Here is a 17,257-nt window from a genome sequence, read left to right on the forward strand (position 1 = left end):
CATTTACATAATTATCCACATAAACAGGTACCTATAGCTTCCGATTGAGTAGCATCCAACCGAGCTTTAAAAACATTTAGTGGCACCAGATTGTTCAGTTTCCATTTAATTTGCAGACTATTCCAAGACAGAGGAGCTGCACATCTAAAAGCTGTCTTCCCTAAGACAGTCCTAGCAGTTGGCACATTTAATAAAACCACAGCATTTGATCTCAGGCAGTAGCCACTTACAATTTTCCGTGAGATCAGGGAGCAGATATAAGATGGAAGTTTCCCTAACATGGCTTTGTATATAAAAATGTACCAGTGACTGAGCCTCCGTACAGTTAGTGAAAGCAAACCAGCCCTTGCATACAGGGTACAGTCATGGGTTAATGCTTTACAGTTTGTCACAAATCTCAGTGCACTGTGATACGCAGCATCTAACTTGACCAGGCAATTGGCAGGTGCATTCATATACATCAAATCACCATAGTCCAGCACAGGTAAAAAGGTCACAGTGACTAGCCTTTTCCTGGCCTCAAGCGAGAAACAGGACTTGTTCCTGTAGAAGAAACCTAGCCTAACCCTCAGCTTTTTAAGCAGGTTATTGACATGAAGTTTAAAAGTGAGACAATCATCATGCCAGATACCAAGGTATTTGTAACAGGTAACCACTTCAAGTTTTATTCCTTGCGTAGTTACAATATCTAAAACAGGCTCTGGTGTCTTTTTAGCTTTAGAAAAGAGCATTGGTTTTCTCAACATTTAAAAGAAGCTTTAGTTCAGAGAGCTGAGTCTGAATAATGTTAAAAACATCCTGTAATTTAACACCAGCCTCCTTAATCGAGGGACCTGCACAGTACATCACGGTATCGTCCGCATAAAAATGTAAAGTAGCTTCATCCACATTTTCACCAAAACTGTTGATATATATGGAGAATAAAAGTGGACCTAAAACAGAACCTTGGGGAACACCATTAGCAATGTTTAACCACTCAGAAGACAGCCCATCAAAGTGAACACATTGGGACCTTTCAGAGAGGTAGTTCACAAACCACCCTACTGCATGGCTGGACATGCCTATATACTGGCTAGCCTCTGCTTTAAAATGCGATGATCGACGGTGTCAAACGCTTTTGAAAGGTCAATAAATAGAGCTGCACAACTCTGCTTATTATCTAAGATACTCGCCACATCATTCACCACTTTCATTGTGGCAGTGATGGTGCTGTGTTGCTTTCTGAAGCCTGACTGATGTTTAGACAGGATGTCATTTGTACATAAAAACACCTTTACCTGTTCACTCACTAAGCGTTCAAGAACCTTAGCCAGAACTGACAACTTAGAGATTGGCCTATAGTTATTTAATAAGGTGGCCTCCCCTCCTTTTAGCAAAGGCAGGACATACGCTGACTTCCACAATTTTGGAATTGTGTTAGTGCTGAGGGAGAGGTTAAAAAGAGTAGTGAGAGGTGGAGCAATAAAATCTGCAGCTATCTTTAAAAAGAAAGGTTCTACGTTGTCCGGGCCAGCCGGTTTCTTAGGATGTAACTTGGTTAAAGCTTCACGAACAACATCAACAGTAAAAGGGGTAAAACTAAAAGGGTTTTCCAACACACGTTTTTCAGAGTCACATACTGTAGTGTTCACAGAAGCAGAGTTAGTGACAGAATCAAAAAGGGAACCACAGGACACAAAATGCTCATTAAAGCAATTTAGCAAAGTAGCCATGTCCGATATAGTGCCACATGCTGTGGTAATGCACGGAGGTAGCTCATTACGGATATCGCCGGTAGATAACGATCTAATGGCTTTCCAACATTTTCCAGGATTATTCCGGACCTTTGTGGTTACTGACAGATAGTACTTTGATTTAGCACTTTTGATTTGCGATGTGAAGCTATTCCTTAGCTGCCTAAAACGCAGCCATTCTACCTCTGAGCCTGATTTCCTAGCCTTTGCCCAGGCCTTGTTTCTCTCATGAAGGAGACTGGACAGTTCAGCAGAAAACCAAGGATTGTCTCGTCCCTTTACTCTAAATTTACGCAGGGGTGCATGTCTATCAATGATCTCCATAAAACCAAGATAAAAAGTAAGACCATGCGGTTTCTACATCAGCACACAGATCGATTTTACCCCAATCAAAATCAAACAGATCATGCACAAAACCCTGCTCCACAAAATGTTTTTTGTCTCTCTTAATGATAATGCGAGGTTTAACCTTTTGGACCTTAGTATCCCTAATTGTGGCTACAACACAGTGATCACTCAGATCATTTGAAAATACTCCCACAGATGAATATTTATGGGGAACATTAGTTAAAATGAGATCAATTAGGGAGGATTTATTAGTGGACTTAATGTTAGGGCGAGTAGGACTGTCCACAATCTGTGTAACATTTAAAGAGATACAAAGGTTTTTAAAATCCTCTGACACTGCAGTTAACCAGTCCCAGTTAAAATCTCCAAGTAGCACTATTTCCTTGTAGTCTAGTTGTGATAAAAGATTTGCTAGTGAAGACAAGGAGTCTTTGACAGCTGAGGGGGGTCTGTAACAGCCCACCACCATGACCTGTTGACCCTTTGCCACTTCTATATTTATGGCTAAAAATTCAAATTGCTTACTGATCGATTTGGAAACTAATATGGATACACTGAACTTATTCTTAACATAAATGGCAACGCCACCACCTTTATTAGGTCGGTCGGTACGATACACATTAAAACCATTTAAGGCAATGTCAGAGGCCAAAATAGATTTGTTTAGCCATGTTTCTGATAAAACAATGACGTCAGCGTCAGTTGAGCTCGCCCAGATACGGACAAAATCTAGTTTACCTAACAGACTGCGCACATTCAAGTGGATGAAACCCAACCCAGACCTAGCTATAAAATCAGCAGGAGTAGCGATCTGACTACTACTACTGGGCGGACCAGGGTTAGGTTGTACATTTCCTGACAGTAATAACAACACAAAAAACAGGCATCTTTTCCTCTTAAACGACACACATACATTGTCATCTAATTTAGAAACACCGGAAAAGTCTGCGAGAGTGTGATTTGAGCTTAAGAAGCAGTCCTGAAGAACCATCATCGCAGGAAAACAAAAAAGACAAACATATTTTGTCGAGCAGATTGTCTGTGACAAGGCAACCGGTAATTGTTTGAGCAACACATCCGAACCTTTGCAGGGGATGCCCACTGCGGGTGGCAGAACAGACCTGAATCCAGTAGACTTCTCAGAATGACTAGAGATCTTCTAATACTCCAAAACAGTTAACAGGCACAGCAGAATCCCGATATGGGCCATTTCCCCAGACCAGCACACAGTATCCGCGATGTTCCTGGAGCAAAATCAGCACAGCAACAAAGGACAGGCGAAAACAGCAGCGTGGAAGCGCTCCGGTCCCTCTGTGGTATCCCCGGGGTGAAAGCAGGCCTCTGCAACAGCAGAACCAGGACAGGTGGAAAGCAGGCCCCAGCGGTGGTAAAATCCTCCTCCGTACAGCAACACACGCCCGGTGGAAGCAGGCCAAGCCCGAAGCGTGGATCCACTCCGTCTCTCCGCGACGACTCCGGGGTAAAAACCAGCCGTATTCTACAGGTGGGAGCAGGCCTCCGTAGATCGCAGATCGCAGAATCGCAGGCAGCAACAGGTGGAGCCTCTCCGTCTCTTCGCGACGAGCAGGCCTCCGTAAATCGCAGATCGCATGCAGCAACAGGTGGAGCCGCTCCGTCTCCGGAAGAAAAACACCTCAGTACAGCCGTACTCGACAGGTGGGAGTAGGCCTCGGCAGATCGCAGACAACTAAAACTACTACTTGTATAAGCAGGGATGGCTAAAAGTTTGTAAGCAGGAGAGCTAGATGCTAACAGATGCCAGATGCTAACAGGTAGTGCGAGCCTGTAGAAGTTGAGACTGCCTCCAATGACAGCGTAGGATCGACTGATCAATGTGTTTGTTAATATTCACTACCTTTAAGGTAGGATGGCAGAATACACTACACTACCCAGAATCCCCAGCCATCGTTTAGGACTACACCATGTGCTCTGTTTGACAAGCCCCGTGATTATTTCTCAAGCTCTGTGATTGGTTGACCTCCAACTGCAATTCCATTCATTCCAATGGCTGGCGTCTATGTCACGTGATCGTCCAGGAGCGACGTTTGGTCAGGGTCCCGTGGCGTGCAGTTGTGACGCTCCTAGGCTCCTTCAGCTTCATAAAGGGACGAAAATAGCTTTCAACTGATTGCAATGTATTCCCATCTGCGGCGGGATTTGACGCTCATGGAACCACGGCATTCGTTTGTGTCGGCTGCCCTTAAAGGCAATGTGAGCGTCCATTCCCATTGGATAACGGAGAATTGTACACCCGGAAGTAAGTATTCCCCTTACTGTCGATTGATTTTACAGTGATATCTGCACTACTCATCGACTAAAAAAGACCAGATTATCCTCGTTAATTATCCTTGTGTGCAATGCTTTTGTATTTTTCCCCTTCGATTCAGAGAAACAAATATTTGTTCGGAGTAAAGGATGGCAGAAGACACTACACTACCCAGAATCCCCAGCTATCGTTTAGGACTACACCATGTGCTCTGTTTGACAAACCCCGTGATTAGTTCTCAAGCTCTGTGATTGGTTGACCTCCAACTGCATTCCATATGAAAAAAAACATTTCGTAAAAGATAAAATCATACTTTATTCAGCAGTGCTTGCTTTACTCTTTGAAAGTCATCACATGAATACATTGTAATAAATGGTTCGGCTGCATTAAATATATTACACATCTGTCGTAGTTCTTTATTTTTATTTATCTAGATCGGGCTCAGAATAGACCGGAAACTATTATTTGACTGTTCAGTTTGAATTTCACAATGTAGTTGATGTAGGTTTCACCCCCCACTCCCGCAATCTCGATAGAATATCTCCATCACCGATATACACCGGAAGGTGCAGAAAATAAACAGTCACCTCATTGTCTCTTAGCTCTTGTGCTCTCACCCTTACGGCCCGTCCACACTACAGCGTCGACAGCTTCAATCTGCCCATTCACTTTGAATGGGGTGACGTCACGTTGCCGCTTTTTTTCGCCGAACTGAATTGTGGGTAGCATAGCGGTCCGGAGACGCCGTAGTAGCCAGCGCCAGCCAATCAAATCCCGTTTCGGAAAATCTGACAGCTCAAGCCGTAGCCAATCAAACCGCGTCTAAGCTGGGAGAGATATCCCGCCGTTCATTTCTATATTTCAAAAAAAGATGGAGGAGAAACTAATTATCGCCGTAGCAAATCACCCGGTTTTGTATGACCAGACCCTCTTCACCTACCGGGATACAAACCGGAAGAACCAGTCATGGAGGGAGGTGGCAGAGACAGTGGGTGAAACTGGTAGGTTTTCGCCTGTTTGGGGAGTTTATATATATATTGCTCCCATAAAATTCCCGGGGGTTTTTGCTTTGTATGTCGGGGGCGGGAGATTCATGTGATTGGTTGTTGGTCGCGTTGCTTGAATAACATCCCCAAGCTTCAGACACGCCCAGCTCCAAGCTTTTTTTGAAGCTGTAGTGTGGACGCTCTGTTACTCCATTTATTGTGCACCCCGCCAACAACCTCTGCTTCCCTACTAGCGTTTTCATTGTCACTTCGTATCTCCCCTCCCCTCTCACCCTGCACCCTAGTATTACCCCGCACAAGTTTCTTATTGCTTTAAGCAAGTCCATCATCGATACCTCTCCTCTTCGCCCCTCTACGTACACACTCAACGTCAGTTCTGCAGAGTAGTTCACCTGCTCCTCCGCATTTTCTTCCTTTTCCTCGTCGCTCACTTCCTCTTTTTCTCCTCCCTTTTCGCTCCTATTCCCATCTTCACTTGTTCTTCTGCTGTTTCCCCCGTTCACTCCGTCGTTTGGACCATTCTTTCCCCCAGAATCTCCATTCTCCTCCGCTCCCTCTCCTCCACCTCCGCCTCGCGGGACCTCCATCATTTTCGCGGCCGTCACTCCTGTCTTCACTCCAGCCCAGGGGTGGACTGGGACAACAATTCAGCCCTGGCATTTTCTGTCCAGACCAGACCACTACATTATCAGCGGACACTACTTAAAAGTCCACTAATCTCGCGGCATCTTCTCTCATGCATACTACAAAGGTGAGTCATATTCCTTGATAGCAGTTAACAAATAAAGCACTTAACTATGAACTCAAGGACTAAAATTGACAGCTATAGCAATCAATCAATCAATCTTTATTCATTATAGTCAGGCCCGCCTTAACCTGCCATCAGGCCCTGGGGCTGATAGGTTTTGTAGGCCCCCTATTTAAACAACAAATCAAAGTCATTTATAGCCTCGGCAGGCTCTGTGATCGCACTTCTCCACTCTGCTCTATACGCGCCTGGTCCTCTCCTCCGGATGAGTGACGTATTGTGCCTCCCTCGTGTATTTGTCCGGTTGCCGTTGGCTCCCCTCCACGTAGCAAGTCCTCGTCGTCCTCTCCATCTCCTCCAACATCCCTCCTGTCTGTTTTTCCTCTCCCGCTACTCCATCACTATCAGAACCAGACGGCCTACTTGGCTCCGAGGCCCCGCGGCCGGCACCGCTAACGCTCGTACAGAACTCATCTGTCCTTCCTCCTCATCCTGGCCTACAGGTTTAAAATAATCTGTAAACTTTGGCATTTTTTGTAATAGCTTGTCTCGAAACTCCTTTTCCCTCAACAATTTCCTTTCCCGAGCGCCACTCTCAAACTTTTTCTTCTCCTACATTTTCTCCTAAACAACCTTCATCTGTCACTCAATCGCTCACAATTTGAATAAGTCACATGTGAAACATATTCTCATTCTGATTGGCTGTGAAGTGGTGCTGACTGTTTCGGAGTCATCATTTTTGAGAAAAATCTCTGGAATACATCGATCTGAGCGGAGCAAATGATCAAAATACTACGGAGGGAATATATTTTCGTTTGGATTACTGGTCTGGGGGAAGCTCGCAAGCGTGTGTGTGTCGCGAGTGTGTGTGTGTATACGTGTGTGTGTTTGTGTATTTTTGCGTTTGTGTGTATTGTGTTTGTTTCCCGGGGAAAACCCTCAGGAGAAACACCGGCTGTTGTTATGCCTGTTGTGACGTCAAGTTACTCCGTTCTCCGCTTGTAATTATGCCGTTACAAGCTTCAAAGTTGTATTTATCATCTGAATTTGCCGAAACAAGTTTAATATTCTGAAAGCCAAGACTTTGTTTATTTGAAACCAGATGAAAACAAACTGTAACGGACGGAAAATGTATTTGTCGTGTGATTTTGGAAATGAAAGTTTCATATTCTGAAAGCCAAGACTTTGTTTTTTAAATGTTTTTTAAAAACATCCGAAATAAAAAACTTTTTTAAAAAACTTTTTTATTGGCTCATGATAGGCCCCTGATCTCCGTAGGCCCCTGGGCTTCAGCCCAGGTCAGCCCGTGCATTAAGGCGGCCCTGATTATAGTGTCAAATCACAACAGAAGTTATGTCATCACTAGGGGTGGGACCATAGACTGTATATATAAAGGGTGGGACGAGACTAACGGGAAGAACCCTTATGCTACCCTTTCAGTTTTTAGTCTGTGACTGTGAAAATCTTTTGGTGTAAACCCAGTATTACAGTAGTTAAAACCAGACTTGGATAATAATAACAAAAAAATATCCTGACAAATAATCTAAATAGAAACATATTACAGACAGTAGCAGCATTAGAGCTGAAACTCACTCACTCAACGGTGACTCAGTCATTATGAAACCATAAATAGAGAATTGGAGAAAAAAAAAAAATATATATATATATAGCTGTGTACAGGTAGGGTTACAGGTCTGAATAGATATGCATTCTCATATACGTGTATGTGCACAAGTATGTATTGCTCTACTTCCTCGTCCGCAGCCAGCCAGCTCCACTCCTCACCAAATTCGTGACCTGCAAGAAACAGCAAACATAACTTGTACTCAGTATCTGTGTACTGACAAGTATATGTAGCCATGTAGCCTTTTTGTGACGTATTGACACTTAGTGAACAAATGTATCTGTCATGAAGGATGACTTAAGTCTCAAAAGAGCCCTAAGGCCTACCTGCATAACTGTTAATTGAACTTAAAAGATATGCAGATGTTTGAAATTAAAACCATCAATATGAAAATCTTCAGCCAGGAAATAATCATAATCAAACCTTTTGTTTCAATCTGAGACAAAACAAGTTGCATAATAAACTCACAAAGTCAAGACGAAGCTCTCAGATATGATGGATGCCTCAAGCATCATAGAAGAACTTCTAGCAGGTCAGGAAAACCTGTTTGACAGGAGATAATGGTAGCAGAGAATATAAAGAGACATTTATGAATTACCAATTGTCATTTTATCACACATATAGTATGTTTCTTCACATAAACCTTTAAACATACACATATTGCATTCCTCTCACCACATGAAATAAGCCCAGGAACCCAAAAGTCGCCCAGTGAATGATGGAGGAGACAAAGCAGGTCCTCAAAAGGGGTCAGAGGGAAAATAACTCCTTAGGCTCTCATATATAGGGTGGTCAACCTAAAAGAGACATGGAAACATTATCAAGTCTCTCATCATCACAAATCAAGTATGAATTCATATAAGACACCTGACATACTCAACAAATCATAGACTTCTCAGTAGCCAAAAAGTGGTGAAGTAGAGGCAGTAAGGGAGCAAATCCTTGAAAATGGACAGAGGGGGAACAACTCCTCAAGCTCTCACATGTCAAGTGGTCAACCTGAGATGGAATTGGATACATTATTAAGTCTCTAATCATCACAAATTAAGTATGATTTCATAAAACATAAAAAATGATAAACTCACCATACTAGAGGAGATTCAACAGCCAAACGTTGGTGCAGTGAAGGCAGAGAGTGGAGGCAGAGAGAGAGCAAGTCCTCGAACATGGACGGAGGGGGAACAACTCCTCAAGCTCTCACATGTCAAGTGGTCAACCTGAGAGGGAATTGGATACATTATTAAGTCTGAAAAATAAATTAAATGTTTTCCTCTGTCCTGCACCTAGAGTTGAAAACTTTTGGGATGTGCGTTTCTTTCAAAACTTTTTTAAAATTATGAAGTATGAATTTATAAAACATTAAAAAATACATGATAAACTTACCAAATTCTAACAGTGGTCCAAATGAGAGAACAAGTCCACATATAGAACAGAGGGAGAACGACTCCTCAAATATATCAGAACAACCTGTAATGGAGAATAATTGATCATTTAGTGTACATGATCACACCATTAAGGATAAACACATGAGCACAATAACACTTCTGAAAAGCATCATTAAAATGACAAATAATGAATTACTACATCCATAATGTGTGATGTGTGATAATAACAATAATATTAAATATTTCTCGCCTTATCAGTGGAGCAGCTTTTTAAGCAGCTCACTCTTCTCTGCAAGTCTGTCTATCACAGAGTCCAAGGCCATGAGGATGTCTTTCTCTGTGGCCATCAACATAAATGCCTCCAATTGATCAGATGAGAGGGTGCTTCTGAGTCTGTTTTTAATAAACTTCAAAATTGAAAATGTGCGCTCACAAGCCACCTGTGTGAGGGATAATGTAAGCAGGTATTTATAAGCAAGGCCTAGGACAGGGTATGCATCTGTTAGCATGTTGAAACGGCGAAGTATCTGGTAGCAGCACAGAGGGCATTCTTTGCAGGAGCAACAGCTTATGGGAGTTATCTCAACCTCTTCTGTGTTGTCCTCCTCCTCACCACCTGATCCATCTTCTACTGTTCTTGCTTTGTACTCTGCCAATGGGGATGCCTTCAGCCTGTTCCACTGGAGTGCAAAGCTTTTCAACTCGCCCTGCATATTTTCCTTGGTTGCCCTACTGTCAAATCCTTGCAAGCACTTGCTTAAGTCTTGAAGGGCAGACTGGGGAAGAGCACTGGTGCAGAGCTGAGGGAAGAGCACTGGGATCCAGACATGCCAAGTCAGCATACAGATTGCCGTGTGTTAAAAAGCACCTATGGATGGCTTCAATTGCTGTGTCCATGATCCGGTTATGCACATTCACCTCATAGGATTGTTCTGCATCATCCAGGGTCTCATCCTGAGCCATCTCTCCAGGCAAGACTTTCTTCATCCTCCTCCTCTTTTGTGGCAGTGTGGCCTCCACTTCAATGTCCGTGTCATCTCTCTCTTGGATTTCTGTGTTTGTCCAGTTGACAAATGTGTCCGCTGCTTTTTTTACAGATTCAAAATCTCTTCCCAAGCTTTTCAGCGTATCCTGTGTCGAGGCCACCATTCTGTGAGCAGAGAGGATGTCCAATCCTGCCGTCTTAAGGTATTTAGACAATGGAGAGGTATGTTCAAATATGCGGAAGAAGATTTGAGCCGTCAAGATCGTCTCATACTTGAGCAATGACTCTGCATATCCTCTGGCCATGACACGGATACATGGTTTCACTGTTGCCTGTTTCTGTATAGCTGATAATGTCAGCAGCACATCAACGTACAGACCATCTTCGGGTTTTCCAAAGGAGCCAAACACCTTCTTCAGGGCCTCATGCTTGGCCCACCAGCGTGTCTCTTCTTCAGGGCCTCATTCAGAATTATTAGGGAGGTTTAGTAGTAGGCATGGTTAACAAAACTGTGAGTTTGTGTCTTAAGGGGTGTCACGGCTGCTGCTGCTGCTGTCTGCTCGTTAACCTGTCTGGGATTGATTTCAGCTGTGTATGTTATATGTATATGAGATGCGCCGTTGCCCGGACGCCATTGGATGCCAGTTTCCTGTCCCTCCTCCGGTAGGCGTGACCGAAGATCTGGATTGGAGCAGGTCGGGCCCGACTCACCAATCCCTGCCCACACCTTCCGGGGACTCTTACAAGAGTGTGTGCATCTCAGTTAGACGGGAGAGGTCTGAATCTGTGTCAGATGTCTCTCGGTGCTCTCCTTATGTTCTGTGTAGCTCTGTGCTAGTTCTGATACAGTGGTTAGTTAGGGTGTGTGATTAAGTGTGTATTCTGTGATTTGTGACGGCGTCGAACTTGTGCGAGACGCCTCACTATTTTAGCCTTAAGTGCCCATAGTGTGCTATGACTGTGATAATCTGTGACCTTTGTTTTGTGTAGCGTTATTGTGAACAGATAGCTGGTTTTAAGAGCCTGTATTTTTGGTTATATCATCTTTATTTTGAGTTTATTATTAAAATCAACCTCTTACCAAGAACACCTGGTTTCGTGTTGCTTCCCTTTTACCCTAAGCGAGCTGGGGACGTAACAATTGACAATGACAAACAATAGACCAATAATATGTGTTGATGCTTGCAACACCTTGCTAGCCCTCTGTAGCCAATTGGCCGGCCCAATTGGAGGGAATTTAGAGAAAAAAAAGAAAAGAAAAAAAAAACATAGCGAACGGCCCACATTGGGTCAACGGCCCACCGGGACGATGCCCGGTATACCAGATGGCCAGTCCACCGCTGCTCCAGCCTGCCCTCTTTCCAGAGATGCAGCCCGACAGCCTCTCCAGCCTCTGTGTCCTTCGCTGCTTTCTCTCCTTCGCCCTCACGTCTTTTCGTCTTGTTCTTCTTCGCCGCCATGTCTCCCGCTCCACTCCCGCATTCTTTGTCTCAGCTTCCTGCATTCCTGAATGCACGTCAATTTCCTTCATTATTTCACCTCTTTCAGCCATCACGAACACTCAGATAGGGCCCTCCCCGACAGCAAAGCTGTTAGGGGGGGGGAGGATCGTACAAACAGCTTGTTTGTATTCAAAATATCGTTTTTTCCACTTTTCCGTACCATGTCATAACACAAGACGAACCGACAAAGACAGACAGAAAAAACAGAACTTAAATACACACAAGACTAATCATACAAACAAGACACAGGTGAGGAGGGGAGGAAAAAACACAGGAACACAATCGGGTAATAAGACACACCAGGGAAACTAACGACAGGGAACCACAGACAGATGATCTAAACAAGACAAAACACAACGCAGACAGAAAACCAAAGACAGATCTAGACAAAACACAACGCAGACAGAAAACCAAAAACAGATCTAGACAAGACAACACAGACAGAAACAGGCAAGACGGGAGGTGAAGACCTTTCAAAATAAAACATGAAACAAAAGACAGAAAAAGACAAGACAAAATACAATAAAGACAGATCGTGACAATTGTATAGTTTTGCTATTTAACATCAGGTTAGGATAAGCTGAGCAAGTCATGCACGTGTATTTCCTGGTTTGAGATTGACTTCCTTCCTAATGCGGAACTTCCTGTGTCAGTAGGTAAAGCCCCTGTCACACTGTCCCGAAATTGACACCCGGTGGACACACGATAAAGAAAATGTTCAAATTCGGCTGTGATCGTAGCAACATCGGGCCATTCGTGAGGGCATCTTAAGCCATCGTATGACCGCCGGTGGAGTTTCTCAGGCTCCGGCAGCAACTTTGTGAGCGGCAACTTCGTAAGGCACTCGTGAGGGCATCTTGTCAAGTCGTGTCATCTTCGTGTTATCATCGGTGCATTCGCCCTCACGCCCGATGGCACTGATGATAACAAGATGCCCTAACGATGGCCTTACGAAGGGCAAAATTGACACACGAATTCAACACGAAAATGAACCTTCGCAAGGTCCTTCGGCTATTTTTTGGCATGCCAAAGATTTTGCCATGCACTGCTCACGAAGTTGCTACGAAGGCTTAAGATGCCCTCACGAATGGCCCGATGTTGCTACGATCAGAGCCGAATTTGAACATTTCCTTTATCGTGTGTCCATCTGGTTGTTTTATTGCACAACAAAATCATGTAAACATATTATGTAAATAACCCAATTTGTGTTCTGTGAAACTGAAAAGGATATAATATATTATTTTGAAGGCGAGTTGACAGGAAGTTGTTGTTGCTATGAAAACAACAACATGACAGAGAAAACGTAATATCTTCTACATATAAAGACGGAGAAAGTAAAGAACAAAGTCTGAAAATATCAGTACAGTATCATAGTACTTTAACATAATTGTTTGTGTTACTTTCGTTGCAGTTGTATGTCTTAAATGTAATGTACATTTTGCCTTCGTGTGTGGTTCGGGGCCATCTTCGTGCGAAATTCACAATTCAATATTCGTGTGTCCATCGGGTGTACATTTCGGGACAGTGTGACAAGGGCTTTATGGATACCAAAACAGATGAGGCAAAATACATGCGAGTGTCAAGTGTATACATGTGTGAAAGTGACAATGTATGTATGTATGTGAGAATATGAAATATGTTTATACATGTGAGAATATAAATATATTGGGGCTGTCAGTCGATTAAAATATTTAATCGCGATTAATCGCATGATTGTCCATAGTTATTTGCACGTTTTTTTATCTGTTCTAAATGTACCTTAGAGGAATATTTTTCAAGTTTTTACACACACACACACACTTTGTATTGTATTATTGTATGAGAGAGGTTCCAGGTTGAATTGAGGCGAATATTTGTAATGTTCAGAGGTTGTTGTGTTTAATATTCATGAGAATATTTGTCATTGCTCAAATGATAATAAACATTAGAATAAAGCATATTTGTCCACTCATATGTTGATAAGAGTATTACAAACTTGAAAATTATTCCTCTTAGGTACATTTAGAACAGATAAAAAATGTGCGATTAATTTGCGATTAATCGTGATTAACTACGATTAATCGCGATTATTTTAATTTTATATTTTAATCGACTGACAGCCCTAATTTATATAAATATATACAATTTCAGAATCAAACAGAGCACTCTCATAATAACGTAACACTATCAGAGACTGGATATATCCCCCCCCCTCTCCCCTCTGGTCGCTACAATGAGGAAAATAAATTACGGGCCAAAAGTTTTATTTACAAGTATTGAAAGTAAGCAGAGGACACCAAACCAACTGAGACCCGTCTGTCCTCTGCATCTACGCACTGTACAACACACACACCTCCTACACACTGTAGGCCTACCACACGCACTTACAGCTAACAGCCTAACGGCCCGTCCACACAGCGGCGTGCGTTGAAGCTTCCAACGCTTCTGCCCATTCACTTTGAATGGGGTGACGTCACTTTTAGCCGAACTGCATTTTGGGAAGCGACGTGGAGCGTTACTGGCTTCAAAAGATGAGCAATGTAAAACTTTTGACGCCTCGACGGAGGCGTCAGCCAATGTACAAGCGCTAGCCAATCAAACCGCGTGTATGCTGGGAGAGACTACACAGGTCATTTCCAAAAAATGGAGGGAAAATTCATTATAGCGGTAGTGAATCACCCGGTGCTGTATGATCAGTCTCTGTTCATCTACCGGGATACAAACCGGAGGAGCGAGGCATGGAGGGAGGTGGCAGAGACAGTGGGTGAAACTGGTAGGTTTTCGCCTGTTTGGGGATTTTATATCCAGTTTACTTCGTTTTAACATTGCTATTGCTTTGTATGTCGGGGGCGGGAGATTCATGTGATTGGTTGTTGGTCGCGTTGCTCGTAAAAAATCCCCAAGCTTCAGATACGCCCACCTCCAAGCGTCAACGCACGCTGCTGTGTGGACGCTCCGTAACAGCCGTTGTGTATTTTATTATGTGAAGCACTAAATGGTTTTAGAAAAATATCGACTCTTTGTTTGTAGATATCTACTAATAATTACAACGTACCCCAGTCCATCTGCCTACCCTGTAGCAAGTAGGATAGCTTCCAGAAGTTATCATTTGGCTCAGGGGAGGGGACGCGGATCAGTGAAACTTCCTGCAGACTCGTGGGGACTCAGAAATAAATAATAATAAAGTAAAGTAATAGCATAGCAGATCCAGAGATCCATACTCGTCATGTGCACGAGCATAGCTGCGGCCGGGAAGACATTTTACTTAGGGGGTGTGGGGAAAGATTAACGGCCCATCCACACACAGGCATGAAAAAAATCTTTCAAAGCTTCGCCCATTCACTTGAATGGGGTGACGTAGAAGATTTTGAATCTTCGCCGAACTGCATTGTGGGGAGCGGAGCATGGCTTTGCAAGCATCGTGAGCATCAAAAGTTGAGCAATTACGGTAGCAAATCACCCGGTTCTTTACGACCGGAACTATTTACCGGGATACAAACCTGAGGAACCAGGCATGGAGGGAGGTGGCAGAGACAGTGGGTGAAACTGGTAGGTTTTCGCCTGTTTGGGGAGTTTATATCCAGTTTAATTCGTTTTAACATTGCTATTGCTTTGTATGTCTGGGGCGGGAGATTCATGTGATTTGTTGTTGGTCGCGTTGCCCGCAAAAAATCGCCAAGCTTCAGACACGCCCAGCATCAAGATTTTTCAAGATTTTTTTCATGCCTGTGTGTGGACGGGCCGTAACAGTAACATGTTGCGGCTCCCGCGGCTATATTATGCACGAGTCAACAGCAGACTCAGAGATTCGCAAATCCTGACTCACTATGCAAAACACAGCAGATTCGTGCGGACTCAGAGCCGTAACCATATAGCAGCAGATCCAGAGATCCAGCAGACTCGTCGTCATGCAGGAGTCAACAGCAGAGTGAGATTCGCAAAATCGCAAAATGACCCTTTTTTTTGTGATCAACATGTTTTATTAAAGCAAAAGACACGACTTTACACACATTTAACACATACAAACACCAGTATTGCAATGATTATGCAGTCCATGAGAAAATAGGGGGGGGGGGGCATATGATTAGATCTACATACACAATGTTTTCATGACCCAAATATGTATATATGTTCATTTTAATTAATTTCTTATTTTTCAATAGTTATTTTATCATGGGTGGAGATACTGGGTGAAGATATGCTTGATTTTTTTGTGTGTGCATTTTAAAAAATAAGTGTTTTGCATTATATGTATATAGTTATTTTAATATGTTCCTTTACTAAAGCAAATTTTGCACAATTGTGTTTTAATTTAATAATAATAATTGTATAATTAAGACATTTTATATATATTCTAACTGTTTTGCAATTTTCTATCATTTGTCATTGTTTGTTTCTTTTTGTGTGCTATGTTCAAAATAAATGTTTTGCCAAGTAAGATCCGTATTGGAAATGCAGCTATTACACGCAGGAGACTGTTGCACAACATGACCATTTTGTTAGAAGTCTACACTGAAACTTCATTTAGAGCCGGAAACATAATGGACTTAATCAAAATCACGGGATCCGTGAATCCAGGACAATGATCGAGAGAGACCAGTAGCCTGAGAGTTAGTCAGCGGAACTTCACAGACTCAGATTCGTAAATCCTGACTCACTGTGCAAAACACAGCAGACGAGTGCACGAGTCAACAGCAGACTTAAATTCGCCAAAGCGCAAAATAACCCTTTTTTTTTGTGATCAACATTTTTTATTAAAGCAAAAGACACTGTAGCGGAGGTTAATATAACGTCAGTTTAATATGCTCGTGAAATGCAACAAGTTTTCGGTTTCACCAGTAGGATTTCTACGCTCTTGGTGATGCTGACTCATATGACTCAAATGACTTGTATGATCCGGATCTCTTCAATGACTGACTCAGAAGACCCTGAGTTCGTAAAAGGATCCGGATTTGCCCTCTCTAGTGGACAATGATCCCTCGCTCTACGCCTCCTGTACCTGTTCGCTCTGCTATCGCATGAAGGGTCTGCTAACAAGCGACCAACAGAAGACAAACAGAGGAGTCACATGTTGTTGCACATCAGTCATGCGCAAATGCGGCGCACTTCTGTCACCCCGCTGCGAGCCCCTTTGACACCAACGTGGTTCCAGGACCGGTTCGGAGCTTGAGCCTGATAAGCACCGGTGACGTCATGACACAGCAGCAGCAGCAGTCGGTTGTGTAAAGCAGTAAAGCAGTTAGTAAAGCAGCAGAAACACTTTCGCAAGCAAAGAAGAAGAAAAACTGAAGCCCTTAAAGTCAAATGTGTATAATATCTACCTGTAAGTAATAATAAAAACCCTTGATTTATAACTTAACATCTCTGTCTCCTATTGATCTGAGTATATTATAAAGAATAGCCAGTTAATCGAAGCATTATAGCACAGGCCTTTGTCAGATGCATATTACGATGTTTTTTTTTCTGCTTCGAATAGTTCTCTCTTTTTTCACCATACCTGTGTTTTGCATCACTGAGAACACACAAGCAGACATTTACCGAGGTGTTCTTGCACATTCCCCTTGAAAATGAAGTCCAGCCACAGATTCTTCTGTTTTTTCAGGCATGGCATTGTCCCGATTTTTGCAGCCAACAACAGCACAACTTTTCACTGCCTTAG

At 43.0% G+C, this 17,257-nt stretch overlaps 1 long non-coding RNA gene across 1 annotated transcript; it reads right to left on the bottom strand.

The window, feature by feature from the left end:
• Positions 1-7,781: 7,781 nt before the first annotated feature.
• Positions 7,782-8,482, bottom strand: LOC117532923. Its single transcript, XR_004566961.1, has 3 exons — positions 8,423-8,482; positions 8,216-8,290; positions 7,782-7,920 (listed from the first exon to the last, which is right to left on the bottom strand). It is a non-coding gene; the product is annotated as an uncharacterized LOC117532923 (long non-coding RNA).
• Between the last annotated feature and the right edge of the window lie 8,775 nt (positions 8,483-17,257).

The sequence above is a fragment of the Gymnodraco acuticeps genome, unplaced genomic scaffold (genome assembly GCF_902827175.1).
Source record: "Gymnodraco acuticeps unplaced genomic scaffold, fGymAcu1.1, whole genome shotgun sequence".
Taxonomy (NCBI): Eukaryota; Metazoa; Chordata; class Actinopteri; order Perciformes; family Bathydraconidae; genus Gymnodraco; species Gymnodraco acuticeps.